The sequence below is a fragment of the Tenrec ecaudatus genome, chromosome 1, assembly GCF_050624435.1.
Source record: "Tenrec ecaudatus isolate mTenEca1 chromosome 1, mTenEca1.hap1, whole genome shotgun sequence".
Lineage (NCBI taxonomy): Eukaryota > Metazoa > Chordata > Mammalia > Afrosoricida > Tenrecidae > Tenrec > Tenrec ecaudatus.
In genome coordinates, this window is record NC_134530.1 from 229,690,165 (window position 1) to 229,714,181 (window position 24,017).

The 24,017-nt window shown below is 46.4% G+C and overlaps 1 protein-coding gene across 7 annotated transcripts in view; it reads left to right on the forward strand.

The window, feature by feature from the left end:
• HHAT (hedgehog acyltransferase) overlaps positions 1-24,017 on the forward strand; it is a 408,436-nt gene that overhangs the window by 16,851 nt on the left and 367,568 nt on the right. The window contains exon 2 of one of the 7 annotated variants that reach the window (XM_075529933.1): positions 5,738-5,827. The exons of 1 other annotated variant lie outside the window; for it this stretch is intronic. The gene's annotated coding sequence lies outside the window, so the exon portion shown is untranslated. Of the gene's footprint in view, positions 1-5,737; positions 5,828-9,715; positions 9,862-9,891; positions 10,182-11,368; positions 11,390-24,017 lie in introns of those variants that run through there. 5 more of the 7 variants (XM_075529928.1, XM_075529996.1, XM_075529921.1 and 2 more) reach the window with 5 other exon arrangements.

Genomic DNA, 24,017 nt, shown 5'->3' on the forward strand with positions numbered 1-24,017 from the left:
ATCTCACAAGTGGATGGCTTTAAGAACAGGAATTTATTTCTCACAGTTATGGAGGGTAAACGTACAAATCAAGACTTTGGCTACATCAGTTCCTTCTGTAGTATGTCTCCTGCTTTCTGATATTCCTTTGCTTGTAGATGAGTCTCACAGTGTCTCACAAGTGATTAGAATCCTCCAAACCCCATGTTCTCATTTACATAACAAAATCCCCCTTATTTCCAAACAGGGTGATAATTATAAGTTCAACATATATATTTTATTTTTTGCCATTCCCTCCTTTATATTTTGATTATATTATTTATAATCCTTATATCACAAAGGGTATTTATATGGCTGCTTATTTGAAAATAGGCCTTTAAGACCCCAGATATTGTTCTTTCTGATAGTCAGGCACCATCTAATTTCTTCACCAAGCCATCTTCTTTTATTAAAATCATTTTATAGATCATATAGGGGCTCTTACAGCTCTAGTTATAATCCATACTTCAATTGCATCAGGCATGTTTGTACATATGTTGCCTTCATGCTTTTCTAGATATTTACTTTCTATTGAGCCCTTGGGATCAGCTCCTCTTTTTATCCCTGTCTCCCCTCATGGCCCCTTGCTAGAGTTCCCTCATGCTTTCTGTTGTTCTTCCCCTGGAGAGGGGGTATATAGTTATGTGTCATCATTGTCATCCGTTCCGCCTTTCTCCCTTCTTCTCCCTGGCCCTTTCCCCTACCCTTCTGGTGTCACTATTCCCCTTCTTGTTCCTGGATTCCGTGTGTTGTGAGCTCCCATCTCTTATGTATACGTGTGCGCCTGCTCAAATCTAGTCTGAGTTGAGAAGCAGTCCTGGGGTCCTGATAGTGGGGGGTGAGGAAGACTCAAGGCACCAGAGAAATATTGTGTTTCATCAATGCTTTACTGCATCCTGGTTGACATATCCCTTACTTGTGGCCCCTCTGTGGGGGGATCTTTTATCATCTACAGGTGGGATTTGGGTCTCTGCTCTGCCCCCCTCATTCTCAACAACATGTTTTTGTTTGTTTGTTATGTGTCTTCTGATGCCTATTACCCGGTTCCGATGACTCCTCGTGATGTCACCAGCAGTGTGCTTCTTTCATGTGGTTTGTGGCTTCTCTGCTGAATGGCCGCTTGTTTAACTCCAAGTCTTTAAGACCCCAGATGTTATATCTTTTAATAGCCAGACACCATTCACCTTCTTCGTCACATTTGCTGATGCACCCATTTTGTCTTCAGTGATTGTGTCAGGAGGGTGAGCATCTCAGAATGCCAATTTGTTAGAACAAAGCGTCCTTGTATTGAGGGAGCAGAGGCCAGATGTCCTTCCACTACCTCAGTGTAGTGCCACATAAATATATGTACATGGGCCAGTACCTCTATTTTTGTGGATTAATGCATTTACATATGTACACACCTATGCTTATACCTCTTTCCATTGCTTTGCTTCCTAGGTCCTTCCTCTGTTTCCTTTTACCTTCCTCCTGCTCCACCATCACTTTCTCCCTATTACCACCTCTTAGAACTTTCTCTTTGCTAGTTTGCTGTTGCTCCAACACCCCCACGATCCCTATCTCTTCCTTGTTGTTGACTCTAATTCCATAGTTGTTCCCATCTATGGGGCTGCCTGCTCACCACACACTTTCCCCACCACCCGCACCCCGCAAGTCCCCCTGGGACCATTGGTCCTGCTGCTGTCTCCTTGGGCTTGCTTCCCATGCCTGTCTTATTAAGTAGGCAGACCAACTATGACATAGACCAAACAAAAAGAAAACAAAAGATTGAAAAAAGAAAAGAAGAAAACATAGACATAATTCCAGGTCTGTTTGCTGATCTTCATGACTATCTCCCCACTGGTTGTGGGGGAGCTCTGGGAGCTGCCCCTCCCAGCCTGAAGTCCATTTGGGGGGTTCTTCAGAGGCTTCGTCACTTTGCTTTGCTCTAGTTGCTGATCTGTTATGTTCCCTTCTTGACTCACCCCGCTGTGGGGGGTTCAGACTGCGCCACATCCCCGCCATCAACACATATTTTTGAGCAGCACAATTCCACCTGTAAGAACTTGCACTACTCACAGATATCCCTCAGTCTTCCATCTCTCTTAATTCTATTCCTAGCGATTCAGTAGCATGCATATTAAACTATCCACAATTTAAAATAAAAGTTCAGTGACATGTGCTATGATATTTTCTATTCTTCTCTGCTCTATGCCCTTGCACTAGAAGAAAGAAAAAAAGCCAGCTCTAACCCATTGACTTCCTTTAATCATATACTGACATATGGTACTTTCCAATTGGTCTGGATACTGCTGACATACATTTTAATAATAAGAGAAAGCAAATAAGTTCACTGTCATGTAGAAAATGTGAAAGAAGAATGTAATGATTCTTCGTCACAGTGTGGTGTATCTGGAGTCTTAAAGCCTTGTAAGCATCCACCAAAAATACAACTATTGGCCTCCATTCATCTGGAACAAAAGAAAAAGAAGGAAGCCAAAGACTTAGAGGAAAAGTAGTGCACACAAACCATATGAAGTAGTCTACATGAACCACAGCCACATGCGCGTTGAGACCAGAAGAACTAGACGGGGTCTGGCTGCTACTACTGATCATTCTGATCATAACCACAAAAGACAAGACACCAAAAAATGAGAGAAAAAATGTGGAACAGAATGCACATTCCTATAAAGTTTAGACTTGCCGGACTAGATAAGTTCAGAGTACTACCTGAGATTTTTGTCCTGAGATAAACTTTAAACCTTAAACTGAAAATATCCCTTAAGGCTACCTGTTAGCTAAACAACAGAGTGACTAATAAAATAAAAAATAAGGTAGGGCATGATCAAAGATAATGTACCCGAGATGAATTACTGAAACCCAAATGAAAGCTGAGCATGATAGTGGGACAAGAGGAAAGTCAAAGGAAATAGAGGAAAGCACTAGGAGGTAAAGGGCACTTATAGAAGTCTAAATATAGGCATTTACACATGTAAATATACTTATATATGACAATAGGGAAATAGATCTATGTGCATATATTTGTAGGTTTATTATTAAGGTAGCAGATGGACATTGGACCTCCACTCAAGTACTCCTTCAATGCAAGAATACTTTGTTCTATTAAGCTGGTATTCCATGATGCTCACCTTCCCGACAAGATCTCTGAAGGCAAAGAGGGTGTATAAGCAAATGTGGCAAAGAAAGCTGATGGTGGCCGGCTATCAAAAGATATAGCATCTGGGGTCTTAAAGGCTTGAAGGTAAACAAGCAGCCATCTAGCTCAGAAGCAACAAAGCCCACCCGAAAGAAGCACACCAGCCTGTGCGATCACAAGGGAACACACACAAAATCATATCATTGTGAATGAGGGGAGAGCAGAGTGGGGACCCAAAGCCCATCTGTAGGCAACTGGAGATCCCCTTACAGAAGGGTGGCAGGGAGGAGATGAGCCAGTCAGGGTGCAGTATAGCAATGATGAAACATACAACTTTCCTCTGGTACTTTAATGCTCCCCTCCACCCCCACTACCATGATCCCAATTCTACCTTAAAAATCCAGCTAGACCAGAGGATGGACACTGGTACAGATAGGAACTGGAAACACAGGGAATTCAGGACAGATAAACCTCTGAGGACCATAGAGATACCAGAAGGATAAGGGGATGGTAGGGTAGAAAGGGGGAGCTGATATCTAATTCCCTCCCTGGGGGACAGACAACATAAAAGTGGGTGAAGGGGGATGTCGGACAGTGTAAGACATGACAAAATAATAATAATTTACAAATTATCAAGAGTTTGTGAGAGAAGGGGGGCGGGGAGGGAAGGGAACAAATGAGCTGATATCAGGGCTTAAGTAGAAAGCAAATGTTTTGAGAATGAGGGCAACAAATGTGCTTGACATAATGTATGCATGTATGTGTGTGTATGTATGTGTGTGTATGTATGTGTGTATGTGTGTGCATGTATGTATATATGTATGTATGGATTGTGATTAGAGTTGTATGAGCCCCCAATAAAGTGATTTAAAAATTAAAAATGTGACGCCTGGAGATGCTCTCTCTCTCCTTCCTTCTTCCTGGCGGAACGCATCATTGACAGGTCTGTGGGCTGGCCCAGTACTGCCAATTTGCCGGCTTCCAGTACACCTGCCAGCTGTGCCGGGACCAGCAGGCCCTCTGTACCCGGGACAGCAAGTGCTGTGGAGGCCAGCTGTGTGTCGGGGGTCACTGTTCCACAGCGGGCACCAGAGGTGGCAACGGGACCATCTGCAACAACCAGAGGGACTGCCAGTCCGGGCTGTGCTGTGCCTTCCACAGAGGCCTGTTGTTTCCAGTGTGCACACCGCTGACCACGGAGGGCGAGCTGTGTCATGACCCCACCTGCTGGATGCTAGACCTCATCAGCTGGGAGCTTGAGCCTGACAGGGTGCTGCACCGGTGCCCATGTGCCACGGGGCTGCTCTGCCAGCGCCCAGCCACAGCCTCTTGTATACGTCTCAGCCAGAGTTTGGTGCAAGCAGCGATGAGGACAGTGGGGAGAGAGTCCACTGCTCAGACAGGCCCTGGTTGGGGACGCCATGAGGGCTTCATGGGGAGGAGCTCAGGGAGCTTGAGATAGAGGCCATGAGGCGGGAGCTGATGGATGGAGACGAGATCTAGAGTCAGCCCCGTCCCGGGGGCCCATGTGCAATAGAAGTAGCTTATTTCTCCCAGCTGTGTCTTTTGGGGGTGGACTGACAGGCTTCTTCCTGTTTCCTCTTCGCCAATTATTTTCTGTCTGGTTTGGGCCGTTTGCCATGACCCCATGGGATGCTGTGCATATTTCCCCCACCCGTACCACTGTGCTGCTGGGAAGACAGAGTGGGAGGACCGGGCTTCTACCCTGGGCCCTGGAGGGCAGCTGGTCCGCAGTGGCTGCCAGATGGATGGCCCCTGCTCTCTTGTACCTACTGAAAGCCGTGGGAAGGAGGACGGGCTGGCGTCTCCCCACGCCAGGTTGTTGGGGACATGCTGAGTCTTGCATGGGTACCCTGCTTTGTGAACATAAACCTGGCGGAAATGCAAAAGAAAAAAAATGACCCGTGAGTAAAAGCTTCATTTAAAAAATGATTCCTCAGAAATCAAATGATCAAAAATTACTCTAAAGCAAAAATGATGCGAAGGTAACATGAAAGGGAAACTAGACTACCAGAAATGGTACAACTTGATGAAATGATTGAGAAGGATAGCATGTGAAAAATGTAACCAGTGTGACTGAATAATTTGTGTAGAATTTGTTAAAGGATGTGATCTTGAGCCAGGATTCTCAGTGGTTTGACAGTGAAGGCCTAGTAATTCCCCATAATGTGACCTAACACAACATAATCAACTCCATAATGGGATCAGTTGTAAGAAGGTTTAAGTGAACTGTAAACATCTTACTCAGGTCGCAGCTCTGATGAAGCCCCCTCAGGGTGTGGCTGCTTCCTATGTAAGCAGACGCTGTGGGATGCTTGCTTCTCGCTGGGGCTAGATCTTGGATTTGACTCCTCTGCTTCCAGTTCTTTGAACTGGAGCCAATGGCCCACCATATAGCTTGCTGACCCTGGGAACCATCAGCAGCCTGCCATCTGAACTTTGAACCTTGGATTCATTGGATTCTAAAACCATGGTCTGACCGGGTGACCATGAATTTATCCACCTCTGCATGCACCAGCCTGCGGTCTTCATACTTCATATTTCTCTTTTCTGATTCACCAGGCCCCACAGCTACACCAGTCAGAAGTCTCCAGCTTAACATCCAACCCATGGACTTGAACTAGACTGGTCTTAACCAGCTTCTACAATCCTGTGAGCCATTTTCTTGTTATAAATTTCTCTATATAAGCAACATTGGTTTTACTTCTCTAGAGAACTTAACACAAATGGGAATCTCATTTGCAGTGTAAATTTTCTTTGACATTGACTTACTCCAATGATCTTACCTGTAACTCCCGCCAAAGTGGCTCTGGGTGGTGTAGTCACATGTTAGATTACTGATTAAAAGATTGGACATTTGAACGCACCCAGAGGTACCTGGCATTTTCTTCTGAAAGATCCCAACCATGAAATCCCAATGGAGCCAAGTTAGCCACTGACACTTGGGCCACCATGGATTGGAAATGGCTTCATGGCAACTCTTTCTTTTTTAATGTGCTAGAGGGATTTGTGTCCCCTGTCCATATCTTCTAATCCCACCCTGACCTTTAAGAGAATCAATGTCGTACTAAGAATCTGCTTCGGAGTTTAGGTCAGACTCAGAAGAGGACATGGAACAAAGGATAGCACTGCTGATGTTAGATGGATCTTGGCTGAAAGCAGAGAAAATCAGAAAGATGTTTACTTGTGTCTTATTGACTATGTCAAGGCATATGACTGTGTGATTCATAACAGACTGTAGCTAGCCTCGAGAAGAATGGGAATTCCTGAACACTTCACTGTACTTATGAGGAATTTGTAAATGGACCGAGAAGCAGTTGTGTGAACAAAACAAGGGCATGGTGCATGGTTTAAAATCAGGAAAGGTGTGCATCAGAGTCGTAGCGTCTCACCATACTCATTCAGTCTGTATGCAGAGCACATAATCAGGGAGGCTGGCTTAAAAAAAAAAGAATCTACATCGGGTAAACTGCAGATTAACCGAAAACATGCAGAGCTTATTTATACATGCCATATAGTCTCAGCATTCAGTAGTAGGATTTGAGAATCCATAAAACTCAATTACGGAAATGAAAAAGAATTTTAACCCCCCCCCTTTCATTGTGTATTGGGTAATAGTTTACCGAATAGATCAGTTTTCCATTCAACATTCATACATTTTGTTTCATGTACTCGATTTTAGTCCCGGTAATGTACCTCCACTTAGCCTACCTCCTCCTAGTGTTCGCTGTTTCAATTTCTCCTCCTCTCCTAATCCCTCTGAAGGCTGTTCTTAGGTAAATGCTGCCGTTTGATCTCAAGTGGCTGATTTTTCTAAGCTGTACATGTACATACCCCCTCCCCCGTGATATTGTTCCCCTTCTCCACCAGTCCACTTTTAGGTTGAAAATTGAATCAGGTGTGTGTGTGTGTGTGTGTGTGTGTATGTTTAGTACCAGGCCTAAAGGGTGCCTAAGAGTCATAGCCAATTGTCACTTTGTTTTTAAGAGATACCACATTATTTTTTTCTATCATAAAATGTTATCAATGAAATGTCTTTAACATCTCTGCCTATAAAAGGCACTTTGCACATTATAGATTATTTCCTTTAGATATAGTTGCATAAATAAAACCCAAAATTAGGTTTGAACTTTATTAAAAGTTTTGACTTATTTTTAGAGTTCTCTTCTTGCCAAATTTCTCACTCACCCCAAATTAGAAAGCGCCCACCTCTCAGCACCCTGTCAGTATTGTTATTTGTGACTCTTTTGTGAACTTTTCAATGTAAAAAAATTGTTTTTCTTTTAATTTCTTTGAGCTTTTCACAATGTATTTGCTTCCTAATTGTGCTCTTCTCTTTCCCTTTTGTGGTAGATGGCCCGTTCATGTGTCTTTCTCATTTATAATTGGCTCCAAAGTGTTCCTATTAATTGTACGGAACATGTATATAATAGGCTCATTTGGATATATATTAGCAGCTCCAAAGAGCTTTGAAACCTTGCCTGAGCGGGACAGATGCCCAGCAACAGGCCGGGGGTCAGAGAGAGGCCTGCTGTGGGCACAGCAGAGAAGAAACGGTTCTATCTGGACGACTGTGCATTTCTCACCTGAACTGTAACCTGGTAATGTCCCTAAGAAACCCCATAATCATGAGCCCCATGGGTGGGTTCTGTGTGGCCATTGCCATGAATTATGGAACCCAGCAGAGAGGTGGGGAGTGCTGTGGGAGCAATTAAAGTAGTGGCAGATGAGAGAGGAGCCAGTCAGGGTGCAGGGTAGCACCGATGAAACATACAACTTCCTTCCAGTTCTTTAATGCTCCCCCTGCATCTCCACTATCACGACTCTAACTCGCCCTTACAAATCTGCCTGAACCGGAGCATGTACATGGTTACAGATAAAAGCTGGAAACACAGGGAATCCAGGACAGATAACCCCCTCAGGACCAATACTGAGATTCGCAATATCAGAAGGATAAGGGTAAGGTGGGGAGATGGGGGGAACCGATCCAATGATCTACCTGTAATCCCCGACCACAGGGATGGACAACAGAAAGGTGGGTGAAGGGAAGCAGTGGGCAGTGTAAGACATGAAAACAAAAATTGTAAATTGTCAAGGGTTCATGAGGGAGGGATGGTGGGGGGGCGGCGAGAAAAGAGCTGATACCAAGGGCTCAAGTAGAAAGAAAATGTTTTGAAAATGATGATGGCAACAAATGTTCTTGACACAATGGATGAATGTATGGATTGTGATAAGATCTGTAAGAGCCCCCAATAAAATAAAATTTTAAATATACCGGATGCTCCCTTGAATATGAATATTAGGCAAACTACAAATAACATCCTTTAAGCACCAGCATGCCTCAAATACTATAGGAACCATTGTTGTTTTTAAGTGCCACCAAGTTGGGTCCAATCCACAGTGACCCTAAGCACAACAGAACCAATCAGGGCCCGGTCCTGTGCCAGTCCACCTTCTGCAGGGCCTTCCTCTTCGCCTCGGTGCCTCCACTTTACCAAGCATGATGTCCTTCTCCAGGGACTGGTCTCTCCTGACAACGAGGGGCCTGACCATACTTCGTCCAAGACAGATAGGGTTGTCCTCTTAGCAGCCTGTGGTATTGTCAATAGTCTTTGCCAGCACCACAATTCAAATGCATCGGTTCTTCTTTATTCCGTGTCCAGCTTTCACATGCGAACCAGGCAGTGGAGGATGCCATGGCTTGGGTCAGGTGCTCCGGAGTCCTCAAAGTAACCTCCTTACTTTTCAATACTCTAGAGATGTCTTGTGCGGTAGATTTAAAATAATTGATGTATGTATATGCATGGATTGTGATAAGAGTTGTATGAGCCCCTGATAAAATGTTTTTAAAAAATCATTGTTTATCTGACACCCAGTTTTAAGAGTGCTGCATTTTTATTTGCTAAATTAGGCAATCCTACTTAGACTAGTTTATCAGCATCTGCTGACTTAACACCCTTTTGGAGCAGGTGTTGGGGTGGGTGGATGGAGGCAGCTGAAAGAGAAGGCACTCTCAGGCCTCAGAGTTTATACTCTGGTTTCCCAGATGCCTTTGCAACCAGGAACCATCATTTCCGGGGTGCTAGATTACCCTTCTTGGAGCCCGCCTCTGTAGTTTCGTGAAGATTTAGGCAGTCTTCCACACTTACCTGAGATTCCCACCCCTAGGCAGTCTGATTCCTTCGTTTGGGGAGGGATCCAGAAGCCATGTTTGTTTGCTTTTATTGGGGGCTCTTTTTTTCTTTTTTTACAAGAGCCCAAGTGATTCTCCTGCTAAGCGTGTGGAAGTCCGCCAAGGCGGTTCCTTAGGCCAGCTCGGGCAGCTCTGGACACCAGCAGGTAGCAAAAGCCAGGAGGAGGCATGTTGTGAACTCCCTCCCTCTGCGCTCATCCGCAGGCCTCCTGGTCTGCACTGGGCAGCGGCGATTCCTTTTGTAGCTTGCTTCCCAGTCCTTAACGCTCATCCCATTCGCTCACTCTGATTCCCAAGGAAAGCGGGAAAGGTGTTTCCTTTTTTTCCCCCCCCGGAGAGGGCAAGGAAGGTCACAGGGGCTAAGTACAAACTGCAGGCTCCTCAAGCGCCCAGGCTGCTAAGCCCGCCCCTTCCCACCCCAGCAGGCGGCCTCCCTGCCCCGCCAAGCCGCCGGACGTCACGTCGGGCAGGGCCCAGCCTCGTGGACTTTCAGGTACCTGCCGCCCCCAGGCTGGAAGCAGCGTGAAGGCCACAGCGGGCCGGGGCAGGAGCCGGGGCCCAGAGTGCGTGGGGCCAGGGACCCTGCAGGACGGTGCAAGGCGCTGGGTGCCCAGGGGCCGGTCGGCCGCAGCGCGGGCGCCCAGGTCCCCGCTGGGCGCGGAGGGGCGCGGGCCCGGCAGCGGGAGCGCGCTCCCGGCCGCGCGCGCCTGCAGGGAGCCGCTCGGGGAAGAGGGCGCGCCGCCGCGGGCCTCGGAAGGGCAGTGTTGGGAAATCGGCGTGGATGTCGCCGCCACCGCCGGGAACAGCCCGGAGGTTGGTAGCGAGCGACCTTAAGGGGCTTCTGGGGGTGCGGGGGGGGGGGTTAGGTGCCCACTTCCTTGCTCCGTCTGCTGAGTGGTGGAAACCAAGTGCTCAAGCCGTGTTCCTTTCCTCCCCGCTCCCCGCGGGCGCGCCCAGGGCGGGACTGAGGAAACTCCCGCTCCCAGCAGCACACAAAGGCGGCGGGGGCCCGGGCTTATAGGAGGGTGCCCCCCAGGCAGGCCGGTGCGGGTTTCCTGCCTCCACCAGGCTGGCCAGGCCAAGACCCCGCGCCCTGGCCCGCGTCCCCTTCTCTCTTGCTCGGTGGCCAGCTTCGGGCCCTGTTCCAGGGATTGGCACACTCGAGTCCCCTCGGCTGCCTGCTGCATCGAGAGTGCAGACTCCTGGCACCCTCCAGTTAGAGATGTCCTTCGCTTTCCGTGCCCGCGACTCCCTTACACTCCCCCCACCCTCCTCCCGCAGCTTCTGCATCTAGCCTTCAGGTGGCTTCGTTCTTCATTTGGGAAAGCCTGCCCCAAAGAAAGGAAAGGGACCTACGGATGGTATTGATATGAAGAAATGTGCTCTTCTCGGCCCTCATTGCCCTTGAACTGGGGCAGTGGGACTGGGGGCTCGGCATCCACCTTGTGGCAGGTCAAGTGGGACTCAGCGCTCGGCCCTTTCTGTTTTGCAGTATTCATTTATTCGCAGCACCAGCGGCCTTCTGCAGCGTGCTTCACCGTGGAGGTGGTACTTTTGGGACTGGGCTTTGAGTAAGAATCCACCTCTCCTGCCTCCCCCCCCCACTCACCCTTACAATCTTTATGTGACATCTTTTCTGTAGCGTTGCTGTATCCCTCTCTCTCTTGCAGTCCTTAACCGTTTTAATGTTCTGACCAAGAAGATTGGACTAGTAATAACTTAATTCGACTAGTAATAGTGTCAGAGTCCCACCCTGTTGCTACATTATTAGATATGAATTTCACAGCAAGTGGGAAAGGTAGGTAGTGTTCTCCCTGTTCACAGCACAATAAAGGAAGGCTTGGCGGGTTAGTGGGTTAACGTTGGACGATAACTGCAAAGTTAGCCGATTGAAACCACCAGCAGGTCCCCCGGAGGAAGCGGAATGCCTCTACTCCCGCAAAGCTTCAGTTTTGGAAATCCACAGGGGCGGTTCCTTTCTGCCCTATAGGTCCTTATGCACGGGACTCTACTCAATGCAGGTGAGTTTTGCAGAGCTCTAGTGACATAGTGGGCTACATCTTGGGCTGCTAAGCCTGAAGTCAGCAGTTCAAAACCACTAGCCGCTCCTCGAGAGAAGGCTGAGACTTTCTACTCCTGTAAAGAATTACAATCTCGGGAACCCACGGGGACAGATCTACTCTGCCCTGTGGGGTCATTCTGAGTCAGAACGAACTCAGTGGCAGCAAATGAGTTGTTGGAGAAGGTGGCAGAGCCCCAGGCTAGCACAAGTCAAGCCACTTAAAGCAACCTTATATCTAACGGCACGACAAGCTTCCAAGTCCTATCCCATCTCTCTGATCTTTGATACATTTGAGTGTGTGATTGACGCTATTTTAGCAATCTAGCTCATTGAAGAGTTTCCTCGTGTTTTATTGGCCACTGGCTTTAGCAAACATGATGCCCTCTGGTGGTTGTTGTTAAGAGCCAATGAGTTGATTTCATCTATCTTCTGTGACTGTAACCCTCCTTGGCAAGTAGGTTAGTTGCATGGACCAACTGAGGGTGAAGGGAGAAGACAGTTACTTTTGTAAGCCTCCGAATGGTGGCAGGAGCTTTGCAGGTCATAGGGACTACGAGTTAGCATGAGGGACTACTTGCACCTGTGTGTCTTGTTTCCAGCCCTGGGCCTGGCCCAAGAGCACATGCTCCTTAAGCCAGTAGTTCTCAACCTGTGGGTCTCTACCCCTTCACAGGGGTTGCCATTCGAAAACACAGTCTGATTTACATTCTGATTCATCACAGTAGCAAAATTATAGTTATGAAGTAGCAATGAAATAATGTTATGGTTGGGGGCCACCACAACATGAGGAACTGCATGGAAGGGTGGCGGCATCAGGAAGGTTGAGAACCACTGCCTTCAACGGGACCACTGAGTTTCCTGTCCTGGGTGGAATGTTTGCTAGTATGCAGGAGACCTTCTTTGGGGTCTGCTGAAGCCAATGCCACATGTTTTAACACACAAAACCCCACTGTCACTGAGTGGGTTCTGACCCATAATGACCCCTCTTAGGGTTTCTTAGGTTGTAAATCTATACAGGAGAGAACAACCTCATCGTTGATGACTGGTGGTTTTGAACCACCAACCTAGATGTTAACAATTCAACACTTACCCAACAGTGCCATCATGGCATTTATGTTTTAAAGGACATTTTTGCTCATATATTACACATGTGTTTTTAAAGGTATTCAGAACAGGTGCATAGGGTAATAAATTATGTTGACACATTATAAAAGTAGTGTAATAAATGAATTTGTGAGGGTAATAAATGGTCTTAATATACTAAACAACCAAATCCAGTGGCAGACCAACTAACACATAGCTTCAAAGTGCTGATACCTATGTACAATATATTTATTGATTATCTGTAATAACTGCAGGGCGATAGTGAAGTATGTTAGATTTGTTACTTTAGTTTGGTGACAACGTCATCTGAATGGGTCTTCTTACTGTGGTTTGTAATTCATTCGTTGAATTGCTTAATTTCAGTTGGAGGTTTGTGACAATGGGTATGTTCACACATCCTGAATCCTACTCACTTTGTGAAGCCTGAGAATGGTGTTGGTATTGGTATTGGCATCTTAGGCTTTGAGCTGTGATTCTTAAAACACACACACACACACACACACCGAAATAAAACTCATTGCTATCAAACAGTATATAGCAACCTCCACTGTGTCAGAATAGAATTTTGCCTTGTAAAATTTTTTTAGTAGCTGACTTTTTTGAAACTAGACTGTCAGGCTTTTCTTCTGAGGCACCTGAAGGCAGACTTGAACGCATTACCTTGTCGTTAGGAGTTGAACACTTAACTGCTTGCTCCCCTTTGAGTCCTGCTTAGTGATTGTTTTTCCTCCTGAGCTCTTCCTGGGCACCCTCAAAAACTCCAAACTCACTGTCATTGAGTTGATTCTGACCCTGTAGATTTCTGAGACTATAGCTCTTAAAAAAAAAACATTATATTGGGGCTCATACAGCTCTTATCACACTACAGACACACATCAGTTCCTCATTTTCCCCCTTCCTCCCCACTACCACTCCCTCATAGATCCTTGATAATTTATAAATTATTATTGTTTTGTCATATCTTACACTGTCCAACGTCTCCCTTCACCCACTTTTCTGTTGTCCATCCCCCAGGGAGGAGGTTATTTGTAGATACTTGTAATCGGTTCCACCTTTCCAACCCACCCTCCCTCTACCCTCCCAGTATCACCACTCACACCGCTGGTCCTGAAGGGATCATCCACCCTGGATTCCCTGTGTTTCCAGTTCTTAACCTGTACCAGTGTACATCCTCTGGTCTAGCCAGATTTGTAAGGTAGAATTGGGATCATGACAGTGGGGGGGCGTGGGAGGGGGGAAGGAAGCATTTAGGAACTAGAGGAAAGTTGTATGTTTCATCGTTGCTACACTGTACCCTGACTGGCTCATCTCCTCCGCACAACCCTTCTGTAAAGGGGTGTCCAGTTGCCTACCAATGGACTTTGTGTCTCCACTCTGCACCCCCCCTCATTTACAACGATATGATTTTTTCTTCTTTGATACCTGATATCTGATCCCTTCGACACCTCATGGTTACACAGGCTGGTGTATATCTTCCATGTTGGCTTTGTTGCTTCTGAGCTAGATGGCTGCTTGTTTATCTTCAAGCCTTTAAGACCCCAGACGCTATATCTTTTGATAGCTGGGCACCATCAGCTTTGTTCACCACATTTGCGTATGCACCCATTTGTCTTCAAAGATCATATTGGGAAGGTGGAGACCCACTGATATGATTTCAAGAGCTATCTATATGGGTTCTAAATCGCGGCAGCAACTTGGAGCTCAGGAAGATCAGGAGGTAGAGAGTTACTTTGGTGGGAGAGTAACAACTCAAAAGGAGGCTGACAATGGCCACACAGCTGGAAGTATGTAATGCCACTCAGTGGTTCATGGGGAAACTGTTGACTTGGTGTATGTTTTGCTGGGTATAGGACTCCTGGTAGTGCAGTGGGTTACATGTTGGGCTGCTAACCACAAGGTCAGCGGTTTGAACCTCGCAGCTGCTCCTCAGAAGAAAGACAAGGTTTCCTGCTCCCGTCAAGATTTATAGTCTCAGAAATCCCAGGGTCATTCTCATCTACTCTGACCTACTGGGTTGCTTTGAATGGGAATCGATGACAGAGAGTTCTGTTTGGGGCTTATTTTGTCCTCAACCATAAACAAAATATAATTTTAAAAATCAGGCAAAACTGAATTGTGATAGTAGTCAGGATGGTGACTAAGGAGGGACATACGGGGCCACATACTTTTCCATCTCAGTGGTGAGGCATTCAGGTTTTCGTCTGAGTGGTAGCTCCTTGGGTGACTTCAATTTTGAAACGTCCAAGAGATTTTTTATGACACATTTTAATAAAATTGATTTAGAGTCTATTGTAAACCATCCTGCTAATTCATATGCTCTAAATCAGGGAGTTTACGATATACTGGGCATGACTCTTGGTGACTAAAATGCTTAAAATAAATGGCTGAGAATTGTTAGGGGAGAGATTCATTCTCATAATACCGCATCACTTGGTTTATTGAATTGAGTTGTGTATGCAAATAACTCTTTTTTTTTGTCACTCATTCTCAGCAGAGATGTGGTTTAAGGAACCAAACACCAAAAACTCACTGCCACCAAGTTCAGTCTGACTCAGAGTGACTCTTTAGGACAGAGTGGGACTGGCCCTGTGGGTTTCCAAGGCTGTAAACTCTATGGAGAAAAGTGGAAAGCCTCATCTTTCTTCTTTGCACCAGTTGGTGCTTTTGAACTGCTGACCTTGCAGATCACAGACCTCGGTGTAGACTATTATGTCAACTGGGGGTTGTTTTTAGGGTAGTTCATATAAAAAGACTTAAAAGTTGCTCTTGATGATAAGATTGATATGAAGGTGAAGAGGAAGCCAAAAAATGCTCAAGTGGAACTTGGTTACAAAATAATGTTTTTAGTTTTGGTTTTCTTTCAAGAGTATACTTTAAATGTATAATATATTGGACTGTTGAGTTGACTCCAACTTAAAGCAACCTTATGTCTAACGGCACAACAAGCTTCCAAGTCCTATCCCATCTCTCTGATCTTTGATACATTTGAGCGTGTGATTGAAGCAATTTTAGCAATCTAGCTCATTGAAGAGCTTCCTCGTGTTTTATTGGCCACTGGCTTTAGCAAACATGATGCCCTCTGGTGGTTGTTGTTAGGAGCCAATGAGTTGATTTCAAACCAGTGACCTATGCACAACCAAACAAAACACCGCGCCACCCTGCATCATCCTCACAGTTCCCATGCCTGAGCCATTGCTTCAGCCACTGTGTCCGTCCATCTCTCGCTGAGGGCCTTGACCGCTGCTCCTCTGCTTTACCAAGCATAATGTCCTTCTCCACGGACTTGTGGTTCCTGAATTCAAGGTATGTAACACAGAGTCTTGCCATCTTTGCCTCTAAGAAACACTCTGACCTTCTTCCAGTGCGTACAGATCAGTCTTTATAGCAGTCCGTGATACTTTGAATATTCTTCTCCAGCACCACCAGTCAATTCAAACACGTCAATTCTTCTTCGCTCTTCCTTATTCAATGTCCAACTCTCACATGTGTATGAGGCAATGGAAAATACCGTGGCTTGGGTCTGGCACCCCTTAGTCCTCAAAGTACCATCCTTGCTTTTCAGTACTCAAAAGAGGTCTTGTGCAGCAGCTGTACTGCACCTTGTCATTTGATCTCTTGACTGCTGCTTCCATGGGTATTGATTGTGGATTCAAGAGAGACAAAACCCTTAATGTCACTCTTTCCCCCATTTATCCTAATGCCATCTATTGGGCCAGTAGTGAGGATTTTGATCTTCTTTATATTGACTTGTAATCCATTATAAAGGCTGCAAATGGGATCTTCATCAGCAAGTACTTCAAGGCCACCTCCGTGTCAGCAAGCAAGGTTCTGTCGTCTGCATGTCAAAGGTTGTTAATAAGCCTTCCTCTAATCCAGATGCTACATACTTCTTCATAATAGTCAGCTTGTCTAATTACTTACTCAGTGTAGGGCTCCAATAAGTATGCTGAGAGGATTTACAACCCGGATGCGCCCTTTCCTGATTTTAAACCATGCAGTGTTCCCTTGTTCTATTGCACAAGTGCCTCCTGATCTACGTACAGTTCCCCATGAGCACCATGCAGAATTCTGTAACCTGCATTCTTCTCAAGGTTATCCGCAGTGCATCATGGTTCACAGTCAAACCCAGTCAGACCAACGCCTTTGCATCATCCTTTGACAGTGATTACTTTTTTGCCTTTTTTTAAAAAGTAATGCCCTGTGTTTTAGTGGTTAGTTTTTTCCAGAATACGTGTCTAAAATAAGAAGCAGCCCTGACTTCTTAGCTTCTAAACCCATCATCGTTGGTTTTAAAACAATGAGCTCTTACTCTATGAGTCCTTGAGTGAGGTGCTCCCCTCCCACTGGGCCGTGACCTCCTGGAGGGCAGAGAGAGCACATTCACTTCCAATTGTCGTTGTGACAAGTTCCCACAATCACGTGGTTTCAAACAACACAGATCTATCATATTACAGTTTGGGTAGCGGTCCAAAATCCTAAAAGAGCCAGCAAGCCCGCATTCCTTTGGAAATTCGGAGGGCAGGGGAAAGAATCCATTTCTCTGCCTTTTCAAGCACATAGAAGTGGTCTGATGGAGCCCTGTGATGTAGTCGTGACGTGCAGTAGATCAGCAGTTTGAAACCACCTGCCACTCCCTCCTGGAGAAAGGCGGGGTTTTTCTATTTCTGTTACAGTCTTGGGAACTCGAGGGCAGGTCTACCCTGTCCTATTGGGTCACCCTGAGTCGACAGTGACCCCTTGGCAGCGAGCTCGTTGTTTGTCTGCTTTTGAGACGTGGTCTGCATTTTCAGTGGTCCTTTCCTGCTCCAACCTTCTTGCCTCCATTGCCTCCTTTCCTCTGGGCCTCTCATCCGCCTGTTTCCCTCTGATAAGACCTTGTGATTATATTGGGCTCACCTAGATAATCAGAATCATTATTCCTTCTCATGGTCCTTAAGACTATCACAACTCAGGGGAGGGAGGGGGAAAAACAAGGAGCTGATACCAAGGGCTCAAGTCAAAAGCAAATGTTTTGAGAATGATGATGACAACAAATGTACACATGTGCTTGATGCAATGGATGGATGGGTGGATTGTGATGAGTTGTATGAGCCCCTAATAAAACGATTTAACCCCCCCCCCAAAAAAAACACAATTGATCACAACTGTAAAGCCTTCTTTGCCCTGGGAAGGGAGCAGATCACATATCCAGGGGTCCCAGGGTGAAAGATGTGGACAGCCGTTGAGGGGTCATCCTATTGGTCACAGATGGGACCCTTTAAGTTTTGTCTAGCCACAAATTGTGCTCATCGTGTTTGCAGTAGGAGTTCACTGATCTTTGCTGGGTGAAGAAGTAGATCTAAGATCGGATCCTTTGAAGTGTAGTCTCTGAAAGAAGAGAAGTCATGGTCCGGCCTGTCCTGCTAGTTCTTAGTTCCGTTTTGAATGCAGCGTCACCTCGTGGCGACCCTGGGTCCATCAGGATGCACTGTTCCCTGCTCCCTGCTCTACCCGCATGATCATTGGGTCTAGCTGCCCATGCTTAAAAAGAGACTACCTACAAACAGCATGGTAAAGGGTCTGGGAACTTAAATACATAAATAAAAATAGAAGAAGGCTTGAAGGAATCCTGGATCTTTAACTTGGAAGGGGACTTGGGATGAGGTGAGTGACACTGGAATTCTCTTCAAGGATTCTAGGGCACAATCATGACGCCCGCTCCGTCTACTTAATTATAACCACAGTAGTGCTACTGATGACAGGAACAAATGTTCCAGAGCTTACAATTGCCAAGGCCCCGCACTACCACTTGACAAAAGACACTGAATCTTCAGAGCAATTCTCTGTCTTACAGAGAAGGACATGGGCGTTCAGCAGCTGCCAGCACAGGCCATCGTGTTTGGTGAAGCAGACATAGCCAGAGTACCTGAGCTGAACGCTTGATGGCCTCATCCCTAGGAAGCACCAGAGTGCATTTTAAAACGGCAACTTTCTGCCCAGGCCAGCTGCCTCCTCCACTCAACTCAGTCCAAGCATTCCGCCATCGGGCATTCTGGGTGTGGAGAAATGGTTCTCTTCAGCATCATTATGTGGGTAGAAGAATAAGAGTCTTAAGTGGGCTTTGGCAGATATGGCGATGTGGGAGGACATGGTTAGTCTGGGCTTGTTTTTCCCGGGGAAAGGCATGCAATTTATATTTGGCAAAATAGGACTTGGTTTCATCAAATTGGACTGTGGAAAAGAGCGGAAAAAGTCGCACCCAGTTCTTTCCCAGTGTCCCTGCTGCCTGGTTCCCTTCAAAGTCGTGTGGTTTCAGCAGGCGTGCGCGCCTTTTACTTTTATTACTTGGTGGTTTTCAGAGTGCTCATCTGCCCCTAAATTTAGAACCATTCCAATTTTGTTCAGCCCTTATCTTTTCGTAAGTACTGATTTTCCTCTCAGACAGTCACCGGAAATTGGTTGGTGGGGTTTGCCTTCTTTAGGAAGCCTTTTAAGGGATGCACGCCAGTTGGGTGTGTGCGTGGCTGTGTTTGTTTTTGTCTTGCATTATGTTGGCATTTCATTGATTTTTCAAATATTCCTAATTTCTCAGGGAGGGTCCTCGTCTCGCAGGGCTGCTGTAACAAAACATACCCCAAGTTGAGTGACTTTAAAGAATCACAATTTATTTTCTTCCAGTCCAGGAAGCTGCAGTCCAGTGGAGATCAGAGTATAGGCTCGGTGGATGGGCCCTCACTGTTGGTTTTCACTGCCGGCTAACACTCCTTGGAGTTTACTTTGCTTGTTAGTTAGATTCTCACCAGGCATCCGTCTTTGTGTGTGTGTGTGATCATGTCTCTTCTACTTTAGTTGTATCATTCAAAATAAATTAGGGCTGGGGCCCACCAGGCTTGAATATGGCCTCATTAGCAAATGAAAAGAAACGGTTTCCAAATGAGCTTTCACATATTGTTTTTTGGAGGCACAATTTCATCCATAGCAGAATGTTTCCATTTCACGTGACTTGAATTTTTTTTCTATTGCATTTATGTAGCGTTTTTCCTTTTGACTTTCTAGCTTTCCTGACACAGGACTGCAGCATCGATTTGGGGAAACAGTGACTCACTGCACTCTCAGAACGTGGAGTGGTTGGGAAGAGGGCTGCAGAGTTGGGCGTGGAGGTGGGAATATGAGCGCCACTGCTTATTGCTGTGTGATGTGGCGCAAGCTTCGGAAGCTTTGGGGTCTTCATTTCCACTGGTAAATACGGAGGTGTTGATAGTACCAACCTCAAAGTATAATGACGAAGGTTAAGTGAGATCATTCTCCCCAAGTGCTTGTGCAGCTTACAGACGTGGTCTGCAATATGACCTGCAGTAGCCCAGCTGTTGGAATCTTTGTAGCGGATTATGCAAACCACAAGCTCCGCAGTTCAAAACCACCAGCTTCTCAGCAGGATAAAGACGAGGCTTTTCATCCCATTGAGCTACAGCCTTGGAGATCTCCCAGGGGCAGGACTACCCTGTCCTGAAGGGTCACTATGAGTCATCATCAACCCGATGGCAGTGAGTTTAGTTTGAGGTTACAGTACAGCTGTCCCTGTACTGAGCTCCTGGGTGACACAAATAATTAATGTCAGTGGCACTTAGTGTTAATGGTCCTGTCAATATATGTTTGAGAGACATGTATTGTCTCCTTAACCCTACAGAGTGCCGCGCTGCTCTGCACAGACCGAGTCTTGGACTTGGCGACAATGGGCATGTTTGGTTTTTGGATCCTGGCGCACTGAGAAAGCCTAGTAGAGGAAGGTCTCAGGTTAGGGGTTGAGGAACTCTGGGGGGAGCGGGGGTGTCATGGTTATGCATTAGACTGCAATCCTCAAGGTCCACAGTTCAAAACCACCAGCTGCTCCGTAGGAGAAAGGTGGCCTTTCTACTCCCATAAAGAAATGCAATCTGGGAAAGTCCCAGCAGCAGTTCTGCCCTGTGAGGTAGATGGTAGAAGTGGCGCTGGCGCAGCCGGTACTGAAGGATTCTCAGTACCTTCATTACTGACGAAAGCCTCCTGAGAGCCCTCTGGTGTCCTTGGCAGGGAGGGCTGGTGGAGTGGAGCCGTTCCTCGTGGGGCTGCGAATTCAAAAAGTCAGCAATTAGAAAGCACCAGCCGTAGCAGAAAGATGGGCTTTCTACTCCTGTAAACAGTTACAATCTTAGAAACTCATGGGACAGGCCTACCTTCTCTTAGATGGTCGCGATGGGTCAGTAGAGACTCGATGGCCTTGCGTTTGGTTTCATTGGTGCCCTTGGCAGGAGCCCTGTTGGTGCGGTGGTTAAATTGCTCACCCACAGCTGATAGGCTGGCAGGTGGGACCCTCCCTCTTCTCCCCCGATCATCTGCTTCCTCACATTCCAGCCTCGGAGCTAATGGACATGCACTTTTCTTTCGAGCTACCAGTTGCTCTGAGTATGAGTGAACTTGATGGCAGTGGGTCTGGATTAATGCACTTTGACCTGTGGATATAGCCCATTTAATGTTGGTTTCAAGGTGAAGGAGCAGGAAAAATATATAACAGAAGTGCTGGATTCTGCTTGCCACATGCATCTGAACTAAAGATAACATCCTTTTGAAATGAGATTGGAAATTCTGGGGAAAAGGCATCTTCTAGCAGAGCGTCAGCACAGTGGGCCGATTCAGCACAGCATACTTGTCCACACAGGTTGAGGGACAGGATTTCTGCCTGCAGGAGGCTGGGGCTGGTGTAGGACTGGGCAGGGTTTCCTTCTCTCGTACAGAAGGCACTGACTCAAAGGCACCTAACAGGAGGAGGGTGGGAGTGGTGAACCTGCATTCTGACTTTCTGTCCAGTTCTGGCCTCTGTGGAGCATGTTCTGGCCTCTGTATAGCATTGGGCAGGCTGCTTCTCTTCCTTGAGTGGGATTCCAATCCCTAATTGTAAGCAAACAGTTACACGTTTCCTGCAAGGATCTGAGTCAATGGCAACTGCAAGTAGAAGTTGCTGTGGAATAGAAAAGGCTCTGTTAGGGGAACGACTCCTGTCCTGTGACAGCTGAGATTTTATTTTATGGAACTCTTGAGTCCCATCCCCTTCCCAGCCACTGTTGAGTCAGTTCTGATGCTCAGGGATCCTTAGAAGGAAATATCATCCAGTCCTGCTCTGGCCTCACAATTGTTCCCATGCCAGAGCCCATTGTTGCAGCCACTGAGTCAATTCATCTCACTGAGGGCCTTCCCCTTTTTGTGCTGCCCTCTACTTTACCAGGTCCATTGTCCTTCCTCCTGATAACATGTCTTGAATTCCTTAATTCCCAGAGAAACAATTCTTTTGGAATCCAGCCTCAGGACTCATGTGCCTGATAGAGAGGCAGAAACAGCGGCCTGTGATCCTGTCCTGATTCTGTCCAGTCTCTCTAATTCCAGGGACAACACTGCGATTGTTTCCTTTCAAGGCCTAATATCAAAAAACTTTTAAAAAATCTCATTATTATTATTTGCTGTATCTTTCTCCATCCAACGTATCTGTTCACCTATAATTCTATTATTTGTTCCCCTTGGGCGAAGTTATACAGTCATCATTGCTATCAGGTCCTCCTTCCCCCATCTCTTCCCATATCCTCAGGGAATCATTACTCCCGTTACTGTTTCTGAAGGGTTCTCTATCTTGGCTTTCATGCATCCAATGATCTTAATTATACAAATGGACATATGCAGGTCTAACAAGAATGATGGTGATAATAGTAAAGGAAGGAAATATTAAAGAACTAGAGAGCAGTTATGTGTTTCATCAGTGCTCGACTGCACTCTGGATATATCATCCCTTCCTTGTGGCCCTTCAGTGAGGGACTGTCCAATTATCTTGCAGATGGGTTATGGGGTCTCCACTTTGTCCATGCTCCTTCACATCAATTTGATTGCTTGCATTTGAACTTCTGGTCCCTATTCCTGTCGACACCTCATGATCGTACAGGCTGGTGTACTTATTTCATGTGGGCTTTGTTACTTCACTGCTAGATGGCTGTTTGTTTAACTTCAAGCCTTTAGGACCCCAGGTGCTATGTATTTTTAAGAGCTGGGCATCATCAGCTTTATTCACCACATTTGCTTATGTACCCATTTTGTCTGCAGCGATCATGTTGGGAAGGTGAGTATCATACGTTGCCACGTTTATAGAACAAACCGTTCTTGTACTGAGGTTAGAGTTAAGTAGAGGTCCAAAGTCCATCTGCTCAAATGACTTTCCTTTCACTCTGTCTTTTTTGGCCTCAGGTTTCTCACTTTCATCAATATTATTTTTCTTTGTGATTGGTTGTCTTGCTGCTTTATGTTTTTATTTCCCTCCTGCCTGCTGGACTAGTTGCCTATCACGTGCAAGTAGCTTTCCTAATCAGTGTTGTTTGGTTCCAGCACTTTGCCTTGTCCACCTTGCTGTCTCTACATCCCTACCTCACACCAAGGAGCCTCTTTTCTCTCTCGGTAATCACCTGCTGGGAGCAGCAGTCCAGGATGGTTTAATCGGTGAGGGTGTGGGTGCATGGAGTCAGATATGTGTCTATTGCTTTTCCACATGACTTTCACTTCTGGGTGGATATTCCATCTCCTGTCAAGCAGGGAGGGATGGAAAGGAGAAAGGCATGACCACAACATTACACCCTTTGACTCTTTCCCTTTTGCCTAAACCTTGCTCTGCTTCTCTGCACTTGGCTGTAATATAGGATTCAGCTTAGCAGCCGGGTTTCCAGCTAAGATTTCGACCACTGTGTAGGAATGGAAACTGGAGCTAGGGGTGGTGGGCACTGAGCATGCTCTGCCGCTGCTGCCCTGGATCATCATTAATCCCCTTTCAGAAGTGTGCAAGAAGCATGGACGGGAGAGCTGTCTAGACCAGTCCTTGCTTAGACACACTGTGGACAGGGTCGAAGGGGAGAGTGAGGTAGCTCAGGCTGTTGGCTGGCTTAGAACACGTTTGGAAATCATCCGTGGATCCCTTTGATTCCAAATCTGAAGCCATTTATCATTTGAAGAGCACTTGCCGAGTTTTCTCCTGCTGCTGCACAACATAATAGTCTAAGTGGGTATCTTTGAAGAGAGGGCATTTATTGGATTGTGGATCAAGAGGCTAGAGGACCAAATTCTGGGTGTGGCTTCCGTGGCAAGTCTGACCTTGTTGGTGGCCCTGGGAGTTCTGTTGGGTGTAGACAGCCCTTTGGCAGAATCTGGCCCCTCCCTGCATGTGTGTCTGTGTCTAGTTTGCTCATTAGGTGTGGAACTCAGAGCCCTGGTGCTCCAGTGGTTAAGTGCTTGGCTGCTAACCAGAAGGTTGATGGTTCCAACCCATCAGCTGCTCCTTGGCCTTGGCAGACCCAAGTGTCAGCCTGCTATTGTAATGATTGCACCTTGAAACCTGTTTGGGGCTGTTCTAACCTGTCCTGTAGGATTGCCTTGAGAAGGCAGCTGCTAGGTATAGGACCTATTCTACTCTGGTAAACCACAGTAACATAAAAGGTAAC